Raw genomic sequence first — 21,533 nt, 5'->3', positions numbered from 1 at the left:
AAGTATATGGTAAGTTTACACTTTGGAGTGGAGAAAGTTGAGAAGTTGATTTTACTTATACGATAGTTTTGCTGCTAAACTCAGTTGGAGTAACTAGATGTTTTGCCTAGAGGCATGAATAAGACAGTTATTTTTGGTATTGTATTTGGCTACTAATTTTCTGAGTACGTTGCTAGACACAGGATGATTTGTTTTGTAAAGACGTAAAACAACGTCATTAGGTGGAATATACGATTACGTTACTCGAATGGATTCGGCCATTGTTCAGGTAAATTATTTTCTATACTTCTGGCAGTATGGTTTTGATTAAGAGATGTTGATTGCCGTTATAAATTCTATCCAAGATCGAACCTTTGGGATAATTTGTGTTTGGTTTATCGAACCCGTACTATTGCCTGTTGCAGTTAGTCAACAATGATTTAGAGTTCGTTGAAAGTACTCTGCGTTCTGAACACAGGTTGAGCGCTAGTAAACGCATATCTTTATTTGAACTATACTAATCTATTTGATAAAATTACTAAACCTGTATATTTAACATTTGATAATGATTGGCAAATCCGTATATTTAACCACAACTTTGAATTTAGCATTGGGTATTATAGGAGGAACGGGATACAATTTGTACTTTCCCCACCGGGTGTGGCCGTATTAAATTATGCTAGAGAAAATTGGTTGTGTCATTTAGAGGGAAAATGTGTGCATTATAGCTTTGAGTTACTTTTCAAAAGTTGCTAAAAGTTATTGGTTTTTGTTTAGGTAACACCAGAGAATTCGAACAATAAGTAAACGTATTCTAAACGTGATCTGTTTTCATTATGGTGAACAATGACCGGCCCGCAAACTGGTATGGCTGGCTGGGAATTTTTAAAGGGACAGTACACGTTTATCACAGTTGTGTGAATGAGTTACATGAAACATCGGGGAAATTTCAAACGAATGATTTGAGGGTATTATCATAATTATTAGGTTTTGTTTTTGTGGTAAACGTTTTGGTTAAGGGGTTTCCGTGTTCCGAGAGACAAGATAATATTAGGAGTTTTACTTTCTGAGTTTTATTTAGACAAGGGACTTTTTTTTAAGATAAAGGGTTCTTTTGGTATGTCTAGATATGGTATGGAACACGAATGTAAGGGGGTGGTGTAACCTTTTGACCTGTTTTCATTGCATTTTCCTGTGGTTTGATCACCCACGGGGGGATGTAGTGAGGATAATGAATTTGTGGTCATTTGGGATACTAGTTTTGAGGTAAATTGATTATAATAGAGTTTATAACTCTAGACCATAATTGTAGTTTTAACCACAGAGGAGTCAGGATTCTGTTTTTAAACATTGGCTATGACGGTTTTGAATGGGCTGTTATTGATTTGGTATTACAACAGAAAAAATCCCATTTGTCATCGATAATAAATGGGGGAAGATATGATACATTGAGGTTTGAACAGGAGATATTTTAAGCCTATAGGGCAGGAAAATACATAAGCATTTAAATTCTTAATGTAAAGAAATAGGTTTCAGTTCTTAGAGGAGTGATCCTGGGGGGAGAGAGCTTATTAGTAAAGAAAGGATTTTATATGGTTAGCATTTGTTTTGGCCATTAGAAGATTTTTATTTAAATAGTATTAAAATTGACAGGGGTATATGACATATGTGATGATTTAGGATTATTGATAGGATAGAGATAGGTTTATTAAGGTTATGTAAGGACTTTAGAGATTGACACTATAAGACATGTTGTTATTTTTAAATCCATGATTTTAGATAAAGTCAAAACAGTGAGACACTTAGTTAATATTGCAAAGGAACACATAGTTGTTATTGACTATTATTAGAAAAAGGCAGACAGAGGGGTCTACCCCGCACTGTTGAGACCTTGAAGGTTTGAGAGCAGAGTGGGGAGGGGGGACCAGGAAATGAGCAAGGTAGGCTGTGGAATAAGATAGGAGAGAAGGGGGTTAACATATATAAGCAGCACGGATACATTTTAAAGTAGATAAGTCACTTGACAGATAATTGGTAAAAGATAGATATGAATGGACGCCCAAGGGACAATTGGACATGTGGAAAATGAAAGGGGCGTTCCTATATTATAATGTAGAACATAAGAATATTTTACTAATCTTACCTAAGTCATTATTTCGAGTGGGTAAGGTTGATACCTGGCCAGAGCCAGGTATCAAACGGGGGAGGGGTACATTGTGGTCTAGGATAGGATGGGGCCTATTGGATAATAAACTAATTTAAAAATTTTAAAAATCTAGCTAACAAATAGGCATAGAAGTTAAATATATAATCAGATAGAACAAATGAGAAACTGTTTGTTAACCAAACCTGTATGTCCAGGATTTTATGCATTACAGGTGAATTAAAGGAGAAGGTGATTCACCCGACCTGGGGGCATATCGCACTTGGAGGGTGAGACACACTGACACTGCCGAATGATCACAGAGTTAAGGAGAAGAACCGTTGCTAATAGAGTTCGGGGATCAACTCCTTAATGAAGAAATCCCTGACCCCGCCCTTTCATCACTGTGTACGTTCATAGAAGTGAAAGTGTTGCTTGATCTCTGGCTGATGATGTGTTCTCTGGGAGAGGGTGGGGCTTTACATGACTGCTTGTAGTCCTGAGCTGTCTGATTAGGATACGATGGGGATGTTACCATCACAGTACTGCCAGAACCACCACCAGTTCCAACGGACCAGGGTTCAGCCGGCCTCCTCCACCACTTCAAGACCAAGTCCCACGCCATCACCTAAGCTCTCCAATCTGGTACAGGTAATAAATGTAAAAGATATCTCAGATAGTGACCAATTGGGGACTGAAACTGGTTATGAGGAAAGGGAGAATATGTGGTTGGCCTATATGAGATACACAGCCAAAACACTTAATAGAAAGGACTGTGTCGTATGTGGACATGCCAGACCTATTCTGGCTGCTCACCCATTTGCCCTAAGTAATGGGGAAGGTTGGATGTGCATATTGGAAAGTTTAAGCCAAATTCAACCCTGTGTAAAACTCTGAGTCTTGTGTTCCCAGAAGTCCCTCCCCAGAAGGCACCGTGGGGAGTTAAGGCATATGGGGGATATTACAGCTGTATCACTGGTACAGGTAGGGGTATAGGCTATGGGAGGCTCCCTACTACTGCCTGCATCACTAATGTCACTATTAACTAGAGGTGTTGCTGATGTATGGTGGATGTGTGGACCTGCCAGGCGGTTGACCCCCATTTTGAAAGGAGATTGTCAGGGCACATGTGCTTTGGCCAGTCTGATAACACCATTGCCTATTATTGAGGTTACAGCTAACCAACTTCTGGGAGCTGCACATGACACAGAGGCTCGGGACCAACCCAGGAGACGGCAGAAACGTGACGCTCCTTGGTCCGAGGGTACAGATAACATCCACACCAACCTGTTGGGGGTCCCAATAGGGGTCCCCCACGAATTCCAGACATTAAACAGGAATGATGGCCTGTGGCATTTATTGCCCATTATTGGCCCAGCTATTGTTGATGCTAAACAAAATGCCTGGATAAATTATATTTATTATAATTAACAGCGATTTGTTAACTACACCCACACAGCACTTACAGGGATGGCTGAACAATTGGATGCTACCTCTCAAACCAGTAGACAAAATAGACTAGCACTGGACATGATTCTGGCCAACCAGGGAGGTGTATGTAAAATGTTTGGAGAACAGTGTTGGACGTTTGTCCCTAACAATACTAGTCCGGATGGGAGCATTTCAAAAGCTCTGAGTGGGTTGGCAAGGTTATCAGTGGAGATGAAGGGTCTTGCAGGTGTGGAGGAGAGTGGACTGTTCCCCTGGCTGGGTGGTTGGTTTGGTAAGTACACTGCAATGATGATTACTGGATTTCTGACCCTAGTTGTTGTTTTTCTTATGCTCATGTGCTGTGCTGCCTGTATCATACCTTGTTTGAAGAAGTCTGTGACAGATGTGGCAAGGGCCTCTGGTATGATGCCGTTGCTTGATGCTCCAGTTGGAGAGGCTGATACGGAATCAAGCTTTCGCAGGAGAGTGGGCCTGACAGAGGAGGACCCTTGGTTTGCTGTAGTTGATGTTGTCGAATGAATAAAAAGTGATGTTTGTCCTCCCTGTTGTGAAGGTTTGAAGTTCCCGGGTGGCGACGAGCCCACCTGGTACAGGTTGTATAGAGGGATGGACCTGAGGGTTTAACATTTTCTCGTTTTTTGGTTACTAATGTGTGATTGGCCACTCCAGGTGTAGCACTTGGAGTGGTCTCCTTTTTGTCCTTGCTCATTTACCTCGCTTCGCTGCATACTTGAGGGGGCTTCTTGTTTTCGTTATATCCTTATTTTTGTCTCTACTATAGTTTTCACGTCTTAAAAGACGTGAAGAGGGGGACTCAAAAAATTTGGTTTCTACCAAATTGTTTGGTTGCTTTTATTGTTCACGTCTAATAGACGTGAAGAGGGGGATTTGTCATATATACATATATTCATATACATAGCTCATAAATCAAGCACATATATTAAACATGATTTAGGTGGCCTAGGCTGATTTAGAGCCTGCTTGTGACCATAGGATTAAAGCTTGCACAACACACCCCATTGCTAAGACACAAGATTGTTGTTGCATAACACATGGTTCCCCATTTTGTCACAAAGACACTAACCGCACAAGACAGTATTAGAGCGCCAAACTAAACCGCCTGACTTAAGTAATTGCTCACATCCCTCTAATCAGGAAACCCCCTAGCCCCAGACAGTAACGGCCAGTTACAGTTCCCCTTATCTCATGACTCCTGGACACACAAATATTTCATCATCGCATGAACACACACACTTCACTCCCCTCTCTACTGGTCGGGTGCCAAGAGCAGAGGACTCTGCTGTGCACCAATGGGGCTACTGCTATGGCCAGAGCAGACCCGCCTCCAACTCTTCAGGACCAGTCAGAAGACCAACACGAAGAGACTCTACCTACATTGTTACATGTATAAAATCTGCTGTAATCTCTGTTTAGGCTACCCTTTTCAGCAGACTCCTTAAGAGGCCTTATGATTAGGTCCGTGTCACGCTAAACTGCAGGACAAGATATCTTTGACTTTAATAAACTGCCTTTTGCTATACTTGATTCCACTCTGTCCAGTGTCCATGATTTGGTCTCACTCTCCAGTAATTGAAACACCAACACTAGTGATATTGAACAAGTATGAAGAGACGCTATCCCTCAATCTTGTGATGCAGAATCAGACACAATATTTCACGGGTCTCGCATTCTTAGATCATTGAAGTTGCATAACAATATCCTAGCATTTCAAAGCAACAAGAACAAAGACTTATTTCAGGAAATTGCAAACAAGTCTAAATTAACTGATTTTATTAAATTAAATGACCACGAAGGGACTCGAACCCTCAATCTTCTGATTCAAAGTCAGACTCCTTATCCATTAGGCCACGCAGCCTGTTACATATACTCCTATATGACATCATGCACATGTTGTTTTGCCACAATAGACATGAAAATTGCGAACCTGTCCGAATGAGGAAAGCTAGTGATATTGAACAAGTACGAAGAGACGCTATCCCTCAATCTTGTGATGCATAATCAGACACAATATTACTCAGGCCTCGCACTCTTAGATTATTAAATATTATAACAATGTCCTAGCTTTTCAAAGCAAGAAGAACAAAGCCTTATCTCGGGAGGTTGCGAACATGTCCAAAATAGCTGAGCTAATGAAATTAAACAACAACGAGGAGAGTCAAACCCTCAATCTTCTGATTTGAAGTCAAACACCTTATCCATTAGGCGACACACTCTACTCCACATAATCCAATATGACATCATGCAGACGTTGTTTTACCACAATAGACATGAAAATTGCGAACCTGTCCGAATGAGGAAAGCTAGTGATATTGAACAAGTATGAAGAGACGCTATCCCTCAATCTTGTGATGCAGAATCAGACCTCGCACTCTTAGATTATTAAATTGTATAACAATGTCCTAGCTTTTCAAAGCAAGAAGAACAAAGCCTTATCTCGGGAAATTGCAAACATGTCCAAAATAGCTGAGCTAATGAAATTAAACAACAACGAGGAGAGTCAAACCCTCAATCTTCTGATTTGAAGTCAAACACCTTATCCATTATGCGACACACTCTACTCCACATAATCCTATATGACATCATTCAGACGTTGTTTTGCAACAATAGACATGAAAATTGTGAACCGGCCCCAATGAGGAAAGCTAGTGTCATATATACATATATTCATATACATAGCTCATAAATCAAGCACATATATTAAACATGATTTAGGTGGCCTAGGCTGATTTAGAGCCTGCTTGTGACCATAGGATTAAAGCTTGCACAACACACCCCATTGCTAAGACACAAGATTGTTGTTGCATAACACATGGTTCCCCATTTTGTCACAAAGACACTAACCGCACAAGACAGTATTAGAGCGCCAAACTAAACCGCCTGACTTAAGTAATTGCTCACATCCCTCTAATCAGGAAACCCCCTAGCCCCAGACAGTAACGGCCAGTTACAGTTCCCCTTATCTCATGACTCCTGGACACACAAATATTTCATCATCGCATGAACACACACACTTCACTCCCCTCTCTACTGGTCGGGTGCCAAGAGCAGAGGACTCTGCTGTGCACCAATGGGGCTACTGCTATGGCCAGAGCAGACCCGCCTCCAACTCTTCAGGACCAGTCAGAAGACCAACACGAAGAGACTCTACCTACATTGTTACATGTATAAAATCTGCTGTAATCTCTGTTTAGGCTACCCTTTTCAGCTGACTCCTTAAGAGCCATATGATTAGGTCCGTGTCACGCTAAACTGCAGGACAAGATATCTTTGACTTTAATAAACTGCCTTTTGCTATACTTGATTCCACTCTGTCCAGTGTCCATGATTTGGTCTCACTCTCCAGTAATTGAAACACCAACAAAACTTGGTAGCAGAGGATGGTTTCAACATCTGATTTCGATCTATGACAAGTTGGTGTGAGAGGAGACAAATCATTGAGCGCAAACCAGACGGAAGAGTGACCTGTCACCAGGAGACATCGGCCATTCAACTTGCCTCAGGAAACTGATCAGAGCGCTCGACATAAAAGGTAAGCAGAGCCTGTTAACCTCTTTAGGATTAGGGGTGGAGTTTACACTTTTGGGGAAAATCGTTCAAAATTTAAAACGGCCTCCTACTCAATTCTTGCTCGTACAATATGCATATTATTATTAATATTGGATAGAAAACACTCTCTAGTTTCTAAAACAGTTCTAATTATTTCTCTAAGTGAAACAGAACTATTTTTACAGGACATTTCCTATCCGGAAGTGAGATTTCCAATATCGAGGTCTCTCTTCAAAGGCTTGTCTATAAAAGGGCTTGTCACTTATGACTGTAGAAACACGCCATACGCCTTCCCCTGGGTGTCATGCGGAAGTGAGAGAAGAAATGAGGTGATTATCTCGTTCAGGGGTTGAATGCAACCTCTTTGATTGAGAGGACCGCCATTTTTTTTTTTTTGGGAGGCGCGAATTTGGACCTGGTATCGCCTCCTGGAAAACGTTCGTTATTGATGAATATGATCTCTGGCTTCGATTTTATTCGATACATGTCACAATAGCATCCTAAAGTATGTTTTTTCAATATATTTTAATTATATTATTGAAATTTATTCTGGACTTTAGACGTGATGCGACGCAAGAATTTTGTCAAGATGGAGAGGTTAGCGTCGCACTGCCAGTGTGCTTGCTAATTCAAGAGGGAAATCGTTCGTTCTGGATCGAAATAAAGACGTTTCTGAACAAAGGACCCCTTGGAGAACATTCTGATGGAAAATCAACAAAGATAAGGACCCAATTTGGGATGCTTTTTCATATATCTGTCGAACTGTGCTATGCTACCGTTCGACTAGAATCAATGATGCTGTGTGCTAGCTAATGTAGTAAGCTAATATAACGATATATTGTGTTTTCGCTGTAAAACACTTAGAAAATCGGAAATATTAGCTATATTCACAAGATCTTTGTCTTTCATTTGCTATCCACCATATATTTTTCTGAAATGTTTTATGATGTGTAGTTAGGTAGTTGACGTTGGTGTCTATTTACTCTGGCTGCTCCCGTGCTATTTCTGACTGTAACTATGATGGTAGCTATGATGGTAGCAGTAATGTAAAACTGATTTATAGCTCAAATATGCACATTTTTTGAACAAAACATAGATTTATTGTGTAACATGTTATAGGACTGTCATCTGAGGGAGTTGTTTCTAGGTTAGTTAGGTTGGTTCTAGGTTAGTTAGGTTGGCTTTGTGCATGCTACCTGCATGCTACCGGTGCTGTGAAAAATGTCTGTCCTCTTTTGTATTTGGTGGTGAGCTAACATAAATATACGTGGTGTTTTTGCTGTAATACATTTAAAAAATCGGACATGTTGGCTGGATTCACAAGATGTTTATCTTTCAAATGCTGTATTGGACTTGTTAATGTGTGAAAGTTAAATATTTCAAAGAATTTTTTTTTTGAATTTGCCGCTCTGCCTTTTCAATGGAATGTGGGAGGAGTGCCGCTAGCGGCACCCCTGGCCTAAACAGGTTAAATCAAAAATCTGCATATTATATTTTAGTCAATTGCCAAATTTTTGATCAGTAGTACTGAGCGTGAGTATGAATTGCTGTTAAATTACTTTTAAGAAATTAAGGCATGGTTAAAAGATATCTTGCATGGAAAATATATTGATATATGTTTAAATTGATGTCTCAATGGAGACTTGTTAACCGAATCTGCATGTAAAATGTCCTATTGATAAGTTGTGTACTATCGAATAGGTCTTGTATGAGGTGTGGTTGAACCGAATCTGCATAGACCTATTACTTAGGCTGTGTCTGAGGTGTGGTTCCAGGTGTATTGATGAACCGAATCTGCATGTAAAATGTCCTATTGATAAGTTGTGTACTATCGAATAGGTCGTGTATGAGGTGTGGTTAAATGGACTGAATCTGCATGTAAAATGTCCTATTGATAAGTTGTGTACTATCGAATAGGTCGTGTATGAGGTGTAGTCGGGTAGGATTAGTATAACTGTTATTTGTGTGCTAAGATAGCAAAAGTATGTGCAGGTTCGAAGTTGACATGGGTTGAAGCCCTGCCTCTGGCGTTGATGGCCATGAGAGCCTCTCCAGGGGCAGGCACCCATCTCTCTCCTCATGAGATAATGACTGGAAGAGTCATGCCTGGTCCACCAAGAGAGGGAGGTCATATGCCCGCTCTTGATGTCTGATTATGTGAAACTACTGACGGAACTCTCTGCAGCACTCTCTACCCAGGTTTGCAAGGTCCAAGAGGGGGAGCTGCCGGGAGACACGCCACCACTGAAGGTAAAAGTTGGTGACTGGGTGAGGGTTAAAGTCCACAAGAGAAAGTGGCTGGAACCCAGGTGGACTGGACCGTACGAAGTGAAGGAGGATACTTCACACTCAGTTCAGGTCAAAGGTAAATCAGGCGCACCTTGGCACCACCTCACACATTGCACTCCAGCTCCAATTCCTTCCAGAACACTGACAGAAGTCAGAGCTGATTTGAGCGGCCTAAATTCGATTCCAAATGAAGACACTCCTGACTCAGGTGATGCGACATCAAACTCCGCCTCCCCTGAAAAAGGAACCTCGCCCAGTTAGAGGGACATTTCTCCCTCCCTGGGCAAGGCTAGGGATATCTGGCCCCTTATTTGTGATATTCCTACTGATATTTGGGGTGTCCTTGGGCATGGTTAATAGACATGGACATGGTTAATAGAACAACTATAACCGGATCCCCATGGCGCTTTATGATTGTATCCCTATGTATGTATTGTATCAGGCTTTTATGCAAGAAAAAGTAAGGACATGTATATAAATTACATAACCAGATATACTTAAGTTACATATTAACCACATACTATAATCTCACATTATTTGTCACGGACACTCTAGTCTAACTAGGTAATAACAGATAAAAACAAAAATTATAAAACAAAAGTTATAATAAGAAACTAATATGGCTCAAATTGAGAAGGTTGAATAGACTGAGTGGAGATCTGTGCAGAGAATGGACAGAAGATGGCAGTATTGCAGCACTCAACGGTCTCCCAGCCGACGGGGAGCCTGTTTGAATGCTGGTGACATAGAAAAAAAACTTAAAACCAATTCGGAGTAGAGAGAATACATTTAATAACTTATTTAGGTTAAATTTACAGACTAATGTTATTATTGTTATGGATTGGCTGACATGCGATATACATTTAGCGAAGTATATGGTAAGTTTACACTTTGGAGTGGAGAAAGTTGAGAAGTTGATTTTACTTATACGATAGTTTTGCTGCTAAACTCAGTTGGAGTAACTAGATGTTTTGCCTAGAGGCATGAATAAGACAGTTATTTTTGGTATTGTATTTGGCTACTAATTTTCTGAGTACGTTGCTAGACACAGGATGATTTGTTTTGTAAAGACGTAAAACAACGTCATTAGGTGGAATATACGATTACGTTACTCGAATGGATTCGGCCATTGTTCAGGTAAATTATTTTCTATACTTCTGGCAGTATGGTTTTGATTAAGAGATGTTGATTGCCGTTATAAATTCTATCCAAGATCGAACCTTTGGGATAATTTGTGTTTGGTTTATCGAACCCGTACTATTGCCTGTTGCAGTTAGTCAACAATGATTTAGAGTTCGTTGAAAGTACTCTGCGTTCTGAACACAGGTTGAGCGCTAGTAAACGCATATCTTTATTTGAACTATACTAATCTATTTGATAAAATTACTAAACCTGTATATTTAACATTTGATAATGATTGGCAAATCCGTATATTTAACCACAACTTTGAATTTAGCATTGGGTATTATAGGAGGAACGGGATACAATTTGTACTTTCCCCACCGGGTGTGGCCGTATTAAATTATGCTAGAGAAAATTGGTTGTGTCATTTAGAGGGAAAATGTGTGCATTATAGCTTTGAGTTACTTTTCAAAAGTTGCTAAAAGTTATTGGTTTTTGTTTAGGTAACACCAGAGAATTCGAACAATAAGTAAACGTATTCTAAACGTGATCTGTTTTCATTATGGTGAACAATGACCGGCCCGCAAACTGGTATGGCTGGCTGGGAATTTTTAAAGGGACAGTACACGTTTATCACAGTTGTGTGAATGAGTTACATGAAACATCGGGGAAATTTCAAACGAATGATTTGAGGGTATTATCATAATTATTAGGTTTTGTTTTTGTGGTAAACGTTTTGGTTAAGGGGTTTCCGTGTTCCGAGAGACAAGATAATATTAGGAGTTTTACTTTCTGAGTTTTATTTAGACAAGGGACTTTTTTTTAAGATAAAGGGTTCTTTTGGTATGTCTAGATATGGTATGGAACACGAATGTAAGGGGGTGGTGTAACCTTTTGACCTGTTTTCATTGCATTTTCCTGTGGTTTGATCACCCACGGGGGGATGTAGTGAGGATAATGAATTTGTGGTCATTTGGGATACTAGTTTTGAGGTAAATTGATTATAATAGAGTTTATAACTCTAGACCATAATTGTAGTTTTAACCACAGAGGAGTCAGGATTCTGTTTTTAAACATTGGCTATGACGGTTTTGAATGGGCTGTTATTGATTTGGTATTACAACAGAAAAAATCCCATTTGTCATCGATAATAAATGGGGGAAGATATGATACATTGAGGTTTGAACAGGAGATATTTTAAGCCTATAGGGCAGGAAAATACATAAGCATTTAAATTCTTAATGTAAAGAAATAGGTTTCAGTTCTTAGAGGAGTGATCCTGGGGGGAGAGAGCTTATTAGTAAAGAAAGGATTTTATATGGTTAGCATTTGTTTTGGCCATTAGAAGATTTTTATTTAAATAGTATTAAAATTGACAGGGGTATATGACATATGTGATGATTTAGGATTATTGATAGGATAGAGATAGGTTTATTAAGGTTATGTAAGGACTTTAGAGATTGACACTATAAGACATGTTGTTATTTTTAAATCCATGATTTTAGATAAAGTCAAAACAGTGAGACACTTAGTTAATATTGCAAAGGAACACATAGTTGTTATTGACTATTATTAGAAAAAGGCAGACAGAGGGGTCTACCCCGCACTGTTGAGACCTTGAAGGTTTGAGAGCAGAGTGGGGAGGGGGGACCAGGAAATGAGCAAGGTAGGCTGTGGAATAAGATAGGAGAGAAGGGGGTTAACATATATAAGCAGCACGGATACATTTTAAAGTAGATAAGTCACTTGACAGATAATTGGTAAAAGATAGATATGAATGGACGCCCAAGGGACAATTGGACATGTGGAAAATGAAAGGGGCGTTCCTATATTATAATGTAGAACATAAGAATATTTTACTAATCTTACCTAAGTCATTATTTCGAGTGGGTAAGGTTGATACCTGGCCAGAGCCAGGTATCAAACGGGGGAGGGGTACATTGTGGTCTAGGATAGGATGGGGCCTATTGGATAATAAACTAATTTAAAAATTTTAAAAATCTAGCTAACAAATAGGCATAGAAGTTAAATATATAATCAGATAGAACAAATGAGAAACTGTTTGTTAACCAAACCTGTATGTCCAGGATTTTATGCATTACAGGTGAATTAAAGGAGAAGGTGATTCACCCGACCTGGGGGCATATCGCACTTGGAGGGTGAGACACACTGACACTGCCGAATGATCACAGAGTTAAGGAGAAGAACCGTTGCTAATAGAGTTCGGGGATCAACTCCTTAATGAAGAAATCCCTGACCCCGCCCTTTCATCACTGTGTACGTTCATAGAAGTGAAAGTGTTGCTTGATCTCTGGCTGATGATGTGTTCTCTGGGAGAGGGTGGGGCTTTACATGACTGCTTGTAGTCCTGAGCTGTCTGATTAGGATACGATGGGGATGTTACCATCACAGTACTGCCAGAACCACCACCAGTTCCAACGGACCAGGGTTCAGCCGGCCTCCTCCACCACTTCAAGACCAAGTCCCACGCCATCACCTAAGCTCTCCAATCTGGTACAGGTAATAAATGTAAAAGATATCTCAGATAGTGACCAATTGGGGACTGAAACTGGTTATGAGGAAAGGGAGAATATGTGGTTGGCCTATATGAGATACACAGCCAAAACACTTAATAGAAAGGACTGTGTCGTATGTGGACATGCCAGACCTATTCTGGCTGCTCACCCATTTGCCCTAAGTAATGGGGAAGGTTGGATGTGCATATTGGAAAGTTTAAGCCAAATTCAACCCTGTGTAAAACTCTGAGTCTTGTGTTCCCAGAAGTCCCTCCCCAGAAGGCACCGTGGGGAGTTAAGGCATATGGGGGATATTACAGCTGTATCACTGGTACAGGTAGGGGTATAGGCTATGGGAGGCTCCCTACTACTGCCTGCATCACTAATGTCACTATTAACTAGAGGTGTTGCTGATGTATGGTGGATGTGTGGACCTGCCAGGCGGTTGACCCCCATTTTGAAAGGAGATTGTCAGGGCACATGTGCTTTGGCCAGTCTGATAACACCATTGCCTATTATTGAGGTTACAGCTAACCAACTTCTGGGAGCTGCACATGACACAGAGGCTCGGGACCAACCCAGGAGACGGCAGAAACGTGACGCTCCTTGGTCCGAGGGTACAGATAACATCCACACCAACCTGTTGGGGGTCCCAATAGGGGTCCCCCACGAATTCCAGACATTAAACAGGAATGATGGCCTGTGGCATTTATTGCCCATTATTGGCCCAGCTATTGTTGATGCTAAACAAAATGCCTGGATAAATTATATTTATTATAATTAACAGCGATTTGTTAACTACACCCACACAGCACTTACAGGGATGGCTGAACAATTGGATGCTACCTCTCAAACCAGTAGACAAAATAGACTAGCACTGGACATGATTCTGGCCAACCAGGGAGGTGTATGTAAAATGTTTGGAGAACAGTGTTGGACGTTTGTCCCTAACAATACTAGTCCGGATGGGAGCATTTCAAAAGCTCTGAGTGGGTTGGCAAGGTTATCAGTGGAGATGAAGGGTCTTGCAGGTGTGGAGGAGAGTGGACTGTTCCCCTGGCTGGGTGGTTGGTTTGGTAAGTACACTGCAATGATGATTACTGGATTTCTGACCCTAGTTGTTGTTTTTCTTATGCTCATGTGCTGTGCTGCCTGTATCATACCTTGTTTGAAGAAGTCTGTGACAGATGTGGCAAGGGCCTCTGGTATGATGCCGTTGCTTGATGCTCCAGTTGGAGAGGCTGATACGGAATCAAGCTTTCGCAGGAGAGTGGGCCTGACAGAGGAGGACCCTTGGTTTGCTGTAGTTGATGTTGTCGAATGAATAAAAAGTGATGTTTGTCCTCCCTGTTGTGAAGGTTTGAAGTTCCCGGGTGGCGACGAGCCCACCTGGTACAGGTTGTATAGAGGGATGGACCTGAGGGTTTAACATTTTCTCGTTTTTTGGTTACTAATGTGTGATTGGCCACTCCAGGTGTAGCACTTGGAGTGGTCTCCTTTTTGTCCTTGCTCATTTACCTCGCTTCGCTGCATACTTGAGGGGGCTTCTTGTTTTCGTTATATCCTTATTTTTGTCTCTACTATAGTTTTCACGTCTTAAAAGACGTGAAGAGGGGGACTCAAAAAATTTGGTTTCTACCAAATTGTTTGGTTGCTTTTATTGTTCACGTCTAATAGACGTGAAGAGGGGGATTTGTCATATATACATATATTCATATACATAGCTCATAAATCAAGCACATATATTAAACATGATTTAGGTGGCCTAGGCTGATTTAGAGCCTGCTTGTGACCATAGGATTAAAGCTTGCACAACACACCCCATTGCTAAGACACAAGATTGTTGTTGCATAACACATGGTTCCCCATTTTGTCACAAAGACACTAACCGCACAAGACAGTATTAGAGCGCCAAACTAAACCGCCTGACTTAAGTAATTGCTCACATCCCTCTAATCAGGAAACCCCCTAGCCCCAGACAGTAACGGCCAGTTACAGTTCCCCTTATCTCATGACTCCTGGACACACAAATATTTCATCATCGCATGAACACACACACTTCACTCCCCTCTCTACTGGTCGGGTGCCAAGAGCAGAGGACTCTGCTGTGCACCAATGGGGCTACTGCTATGGCCAGAGCAGACCCGCCTCCAACTCTTCAGGACCAGTCAGAAGACCAACACGAAGAGACTCTACCTACATTGTTACATGTATAAAATCTGCTGTAATCTCTGTTTAGGCTACCCTTTTCAGCAGACTCCTTAAGAGGCCTTATGATTAGGTCCGTGTCACGCTAAACTGCAGGACAAGATATCTTTGACTTTAATAAACTGCCTTTTGCTATACTTGATTCCACTCTGTCCAGTGTCCATGATTTGGTCTCACTCTCCAGTAATTGAAACACCAACACTAGTGATATTGAACAAGTATGAAGAGACGCTATCCCTCAATCTTGTGATGCAGAATCAGACACAATATTTCACGGGTCTCGCATTCTTAGATCATTGAAGTTGCATAACAATATCCTAGCATTTCAAAGCAACAAGAACAAAGACTTATTTCAGGAAATTGCAAACAAGTCTAAATTAACTGATTTTATTAAATTAAATGACCACGAAGGGACTCGAACCCTCAATCTTCTGATTCAAAGTCAGACTCCTTATCCATTAGGCCACGCAGCCTGTTACATATACTCCTATATGACATCATGCACATGTTGTTTTGCCACAATAGACATGAAAATTGCGAACCTGTCCGAATGAGGAAAGCTAGTGATATTGAACAAGTACGAAGAGACGCTATCCCTCAATCTTGTGATGCATAATCAGACACAATATTACTCAGGCCTCGCACTCTTAGATTATTAAATATTATAACAATGTCCTAGCTTTTCAAAGCAAGAAGAACAAAGCCTTATCTCGGGAGGTTGCGAACATGTCCAAAATAGCTGAGCTAATGAAATTAAACAACAACGAGGAGAGTCAAACCCTCAATTTTCTGATTTGAAGTCAAACACCTTATCCATTAGGCGACACACTCTACTCCACATAATCCAATATGACATCATGCAGACGTTGTTTTACCACAATAGACATGAAAATTGCGAACCTGTCCGAATGAGGAAAGCTAGTGATATTGAACAAGTACGAAGAGACGCTATCCCTCAATCTTGTGATGCAGAATCAGACCTCGCACTCTTAGATTATTAAATTGTATAACAGTGTCCTAGCTTTTCAAAGCAAGAAGAACAAAGCCTTATCTCGGGAAATTGCGAACATGTCCAAAATAGCTGAGCTAATGAAATTAAACAACAACGAGGAGAGTCAAACCCTCAATCTTCTGATTTGAAGTCAAACACCTTATCCATTATGCGACACACTCTACTCCACATAATCCTATATGACATCATTCAGACGTTGTTTTGCAACAATAGACATGAAAATTGCGAACCTGTCCGAATGAGGAAAGCTAGTGATATTGAACAAGTACGAAGAGACGCTATCCCTCAATCTTGTGATGCATAATCAGACACAATATTACTCAGGCCTCGCATTCTTAGATCATTGAAGTTGCATAACAATATCCTATTATTTCAAAGCAACAAGAACAAAGACTTATTTCAGGAAATTGCAAAAAAGTCTAAATTAACTGAGTGTATGAAATTAAACGACCACGAAGGGACTCGAACCCTCAATCTTCTGATTCATAGTCAAACTCACTATCCAATTGGCCATGCAGCCTGTTACATATACACCTATATGACATCATGCACACGTTGTTTTGCCACAATAGACATGAAAATTGCGAACCTGTCCGAATGAGGAAAGCTAGTGATATTGAACAAGTACGAAGAGACGCTATCCCTCAATCTTGTGATGCATAATCAGACACAATATTACTCAGGCCTCGCACTCTTAGATTATTAAATTGTATAACAATGTCCTAGCTTTTCAAAGCAAGAAGAACAAAGCCTTATCTCGGGAAATTGCGAACATGTCCAAAATAGCTGAGCTAATGAAATTAAACAACAACGAGGAGAGTCAAACCCTCAATCTTCTGATTTGAAGTCAAACACCTTATCCATTAGGCGACACACTCTACTCCACATAATCCTATATGACATCATTCAGATGTTGTTTTGCAACAATAGACATCAAAATTGTGAACCGGTCCGAATGAGGAAAGCTAGTGATTTTGATAACTTCTTGTCAATAGGGGGAGCTGTTAACACTATTTTTTTCTTGGTCTTCCCAATTTAAACTGCCTCGTACTCAATTCTTGCTCGTACAATATACATATTATTATTACTATTGGATAGAAAACACTCTCTAGTTTCTAAAACCGTTTGAATTATGTCTGTAAGTGAAACAGAACTGGACTTAGAGCAATTTCCCTATGTGGAGTTGAGAATGCAGATTTTTCCAAACCTGTTCTCAGACCTGTGTATTACTTTGCCTGTCTTCTATTGGTTGAGATCCACTGCATACGCCTTCCCCTGGGTGTCAGCGAATAGAGGGCCTTGAAATGGAGTCTCTACGCAGTTCAGAAAGTCTATAAATTGATTGGAATCGAGGTGTCCACCCTTTTGGATCTTCGCGCTGACGCAGAGAGGGTCTTGGCATGTCTTTTTAGAAGCTCTGGTTTTAGCTCCTAGATATATCCGGCTCTGTTTTTATTCGATATAGGCTTTAAAGACATCATAATCTTGTTATTTTAAACCGATTTATATCAGTTTATGTCAGTATATTGCGATTTTCGGGCATTTCATTTTCTGACGTTGTATTGAGTTGGGTATCTCTCTCTCGCATGCCATTGTGTACTGCTAATTGCAACGTGGAAGGAAACATTCTCCAACCCAGCAACGATTCTTTTGGACAAAGGACACCTTTCCCAAGATTCTGATAGGAGTTCAGCTAATAGTAAGAACTATTTATGCTGATAATTCGTTGTTCTGTTGAAAAAGTAAAATGCATAAGACGCCATTATTTGCCGTGTAGCCTTGCGTTATCGCACCCTGTATTGCGCAGTAAGGTTAATTTTAAAAATGTAATTCAGTGATTGCATTAAGAACTAATTTGTCTTTCAATTGCTGTCCACCCTGTATTTTTTAGTCAAGTTTATGATTATTTATTGATTAGACTAGGTGACTCTCCAAGATGGCGCCCGACATTTTCTGGGCAGCTTGGCAACTTTTCTCATTGTATAAGCACGATTTGTGCCGCTAAATATGCACATTTTCGAACAAACTTTATATGCATTGTGTAATATGATGTTACAGGACTGTCATCTGAAGAATTCTGAGAAGGTTAGTGAAAATTAATATATTTTGGTGGTGAATACGTTATCGCTATGTTTGGCTGGAATCAATGCTGTTGTTTGGTTTGCTACTGTGCTAAGCTAATATAACGCTATATTGTGTTTTCGCTGTAAAACACTTAGAAAATCTGAAATATTGTCTGGATTCACAAGATCTGTGTCTTTCAATTGCTGTACGCTGTGTATTTTTAAGAAATGTTTTATGATGTGTAATTAGGTAATACACGTTGCTCTCTGTAGTTATTCTAGTCGAGTTGTGATGGTGGCTGCAATGGTAAACTATGATTTATACCTGAAATATGCACATTTTTCTAACAAAACATATGCTATACAATAAATATGTTATCAGACTGTCATCTGATGAATTTGTTTCTTGGTTAGTGGCTATTTATATCTTTATTTGGTCGAATTTGTGATAGCTACTGATGGAGTAAAAAACTGGTGGAGTAAAAAAACTGGTGTCTTTTGCTAACGTGGTTAGCTAATAGATTTACATATTGTGTCTTCCCTGTAAAACATTTTAAAAATCAGAAATGATGGCTTGATTACCAAGATGTGTATCTTTCATCTGGTGTCTTGGACTTGTGATTTAATGATATTTAGATGCTACTATTTACTTGTGACGCTATGCTAGCCTATGCTAGTCAGCTTTTTTACTGGTGGGGGTGCTCCCGGACCCGGGTTTCTGAAGTACGAAGAGACGCTATCCCTCAATCTTGTGATGCATAATCAGACACAATATTACTCAGGCCTCGCACTCTTAGATTATTAAATTGTATAAAAATGTACTAGCTTTTCAAAGCAAGAAGAACAAAGCCTTATCTCGGGAAATTGCGAACATGTCCAAAATAGCTGAGCTAATGAAATTAAACAACAACGAGGAGAGTCAAACCCTCAATCTTCTGATTTGAAGTCAAACACCTTATCCATTATGCGACACACTCTACTCCACATAATCCTATATGACATCATTCAGACGTTGTTTTGCAACAATAGACATGAAAATTGTGAACCGGTCCCAATGAGGAAAGCTAGTGATATTGAACAAGTATGAAGAGACGCTATCCCTCAATCTTGTGATGCAGAATCAGACACAATATTTCACGGGTCTCGCATTCTTAGATCATTGAAGTTGCATAACAATATCCTAGCATTTCAAAGCAACAAGAACAAAGACTTAATTCAGGAAATTGCAAACAAGTCTAAATTAACTGATTTTATGAAATTAAATGACCACGAAGGGACTCGAACCCTCAATCTTCTGATTCAAAGTCAGACTCCTTATCCATTAGGCCACGCAGCCTGTTACATATACTCCTATATGACATCATGCACACGTTGTTTTGCCACAATAGACATGAAAATTGAGAACCTGTCCGAATGAGGAAAGCTAGTGATATTGAACAAGTACGAAGAGACGCTATCCCTCAATCTTGTGATGCATAATCAGACACAATATTACTCAGGCCTCGCACTCTTAGATTATTAAATATTATAACAATGTCCTAGCTTTTCAAAGCAAGAAGAACAAAGCCTTATCTCGGGAAGTTGCGAACATGTCCAAAATAGCTGAGCTAATGAAATTAAACAACAACGAGGAGAGTTAAACCCTCAATCTTCTGATTTGAAGTCAAACACCTTATCCATTAGGCGACACACTCTACTCCACATAATCCAATATGACATCATGCAGACGTTGTTTTACCACAATAGACATGAAAATTGCGAACCTGTCCGAATGAGGAAAGCTAGTGATATTGAACAAGTATGAAGAGACGCTATCCCTCAATCTTGTGATGCAGAATCAGACCTCTCACTCTTAGATTATTAAATTGTATAAACAATGTCCTAGCTTTTCAAAGCAAGAAGAACAAAGCCTTATCTCGGGAAATTGCGAACATGTCCAAAATAGCTGAGCTAATGAAATTAAACAACAACGAGAAGAGTCAAACCCTCAATCTTCTGATTTGAAGTCAAACACCTTATCCATTATGCGACACACTCTACTCCACATAATCCTATATGACATCATTCAGACGTTGTTTTGCAACAATAGACATGAAAATTGGCCTCGCACTCTTAGATTATTAAATATTATAACAATGTCCTAGCTTTTCAAAGCAAGAAGAACAAAGCCTTATCTAGGGAGGTTGCGAACATGTCCAAAATAGCTGAGCTAATGAAATTAAACAACAACGAGGAGAGTCAAACCCTCAATCTTCTGATTTGAAGTCAAACAACTTATCGATTAGGCGACACACTCTACTCCACATAATCCAATATGACATCATGCAGACGTTGTTTTGCCACAATAGACATGAAAATTGCGAACCTGTCCGAATGAGGAAAGCTAGTGATATTGAACAAGTACGAAGAGACGCTATCCCTCAATCTTGTGATGCATAATCAGACACAATATTACTCAGGCCTCGCACTCTTAGATTATTAAATTGTATAACAATGTCCTAGCTTTTCAAAGCAAGAAGAACAAAGCCTTATCTCGGGAAATTGCGAACATGTCCAAAATAGCTGAGCTAATGAAATTAAACAACAACGAGGAGAGTCAAACCCTCAATCTTCTGATTTGAAGTCAAACACCTTATCCATTAGGCGACACACTCTACTCCACATAATCCTATATGACATCATTCAGACGTTGTTTTGCAACAATAGACATCAAAATTGTGAACCGGTCCGAATGAGGAAAGCTAGTGATATTGAACAAGTATGAAGAGACTCTATCCCTCAATCTTGTGATGCAGAATCAGACCTCGCACTCTTAGATTATTAAATTGTATAACAATGTCCTAGCTTTTCAAAGCAAGAAGAACAAAGCCTTATCTCGGGAAATTGCGAACATGTCCAAAATTGCTGAGCTAATGAAATTAAACAACAACGAGGAGAGTCAAACCCTCAATCTTCTGATTTGAAGTCAAACACCTTATCCATTAGGCGACACACTCTACTCCACATAATCCTATATGACATCATTCAGACGTTGTTTTGCAACAATAGACATCAAAATTGTGAACCGGTCCCAATGAGGAAAGCTAGTGATATTGAACAAGTATGAAGAGACGCTATCCCTCAATCTTGTGATGCAGAATCAGACACAATATTTCACGGGTCTCGCATTCTTAGATCATTGA

General features: G+C 40.0%; 3 non-coding genes across 3 annotated transcripts; all 3 read right to left on the bottom strand.

Annotated features, from left to right (window-relative positions):
• Positions 1-5,377: 5,377 nt before the first annotated feature.
• On the bottom strand, positions 5,378-5,450 carry trnaq-uug. Its single transcript has one exon. It is a non-coding gene; the product is annotated as a tRNA-Gln (tRNA).
• Positions 5,451-15,676: 10,226 nt separating this feature from the next.
• On the bottom strand, positions 15,677-15,749 carry trnaq-uug. Its single transcript has one exon. It is a non-coding gene; the product is annotated as a tRNA-Gln (tRNA).
• A 3,865-nt stretch (positions 15,750-19,614) lies between these two features.
• trnaq-uug lies at positions 19,615-19,687 on the bottom strand. Its single transcript has one exon. It is a non-coding gene; the product is annotated as a tRNA-Gln (tRNA).
• Positions 19,688-21,533: the final 1,846 nt, after the last annotated feature.

The sequence above is a fragment of the Salvelinus namaycush genome, unplaced genomic scaffold, assembly GCF_016432855.1.
Source record: "Salvelinus namaycush isolate Seneca unplaced genomic scaffold, SaNama_1.0 Scaffold2381, whole genome shotgun sequence".
NCBI classification, from domain to species: domain Eukaryota; kingdom Metazoa; phylum Chordata; class Actinopteri; order Salmoniformes; family Salmonidae; genus Salvelinus; species Salvelinus namaycush.
Note: the sequence above shows the minus strand (reverse complement) of the source record. Positions and strands in the feature narration are given on the sequence as shown.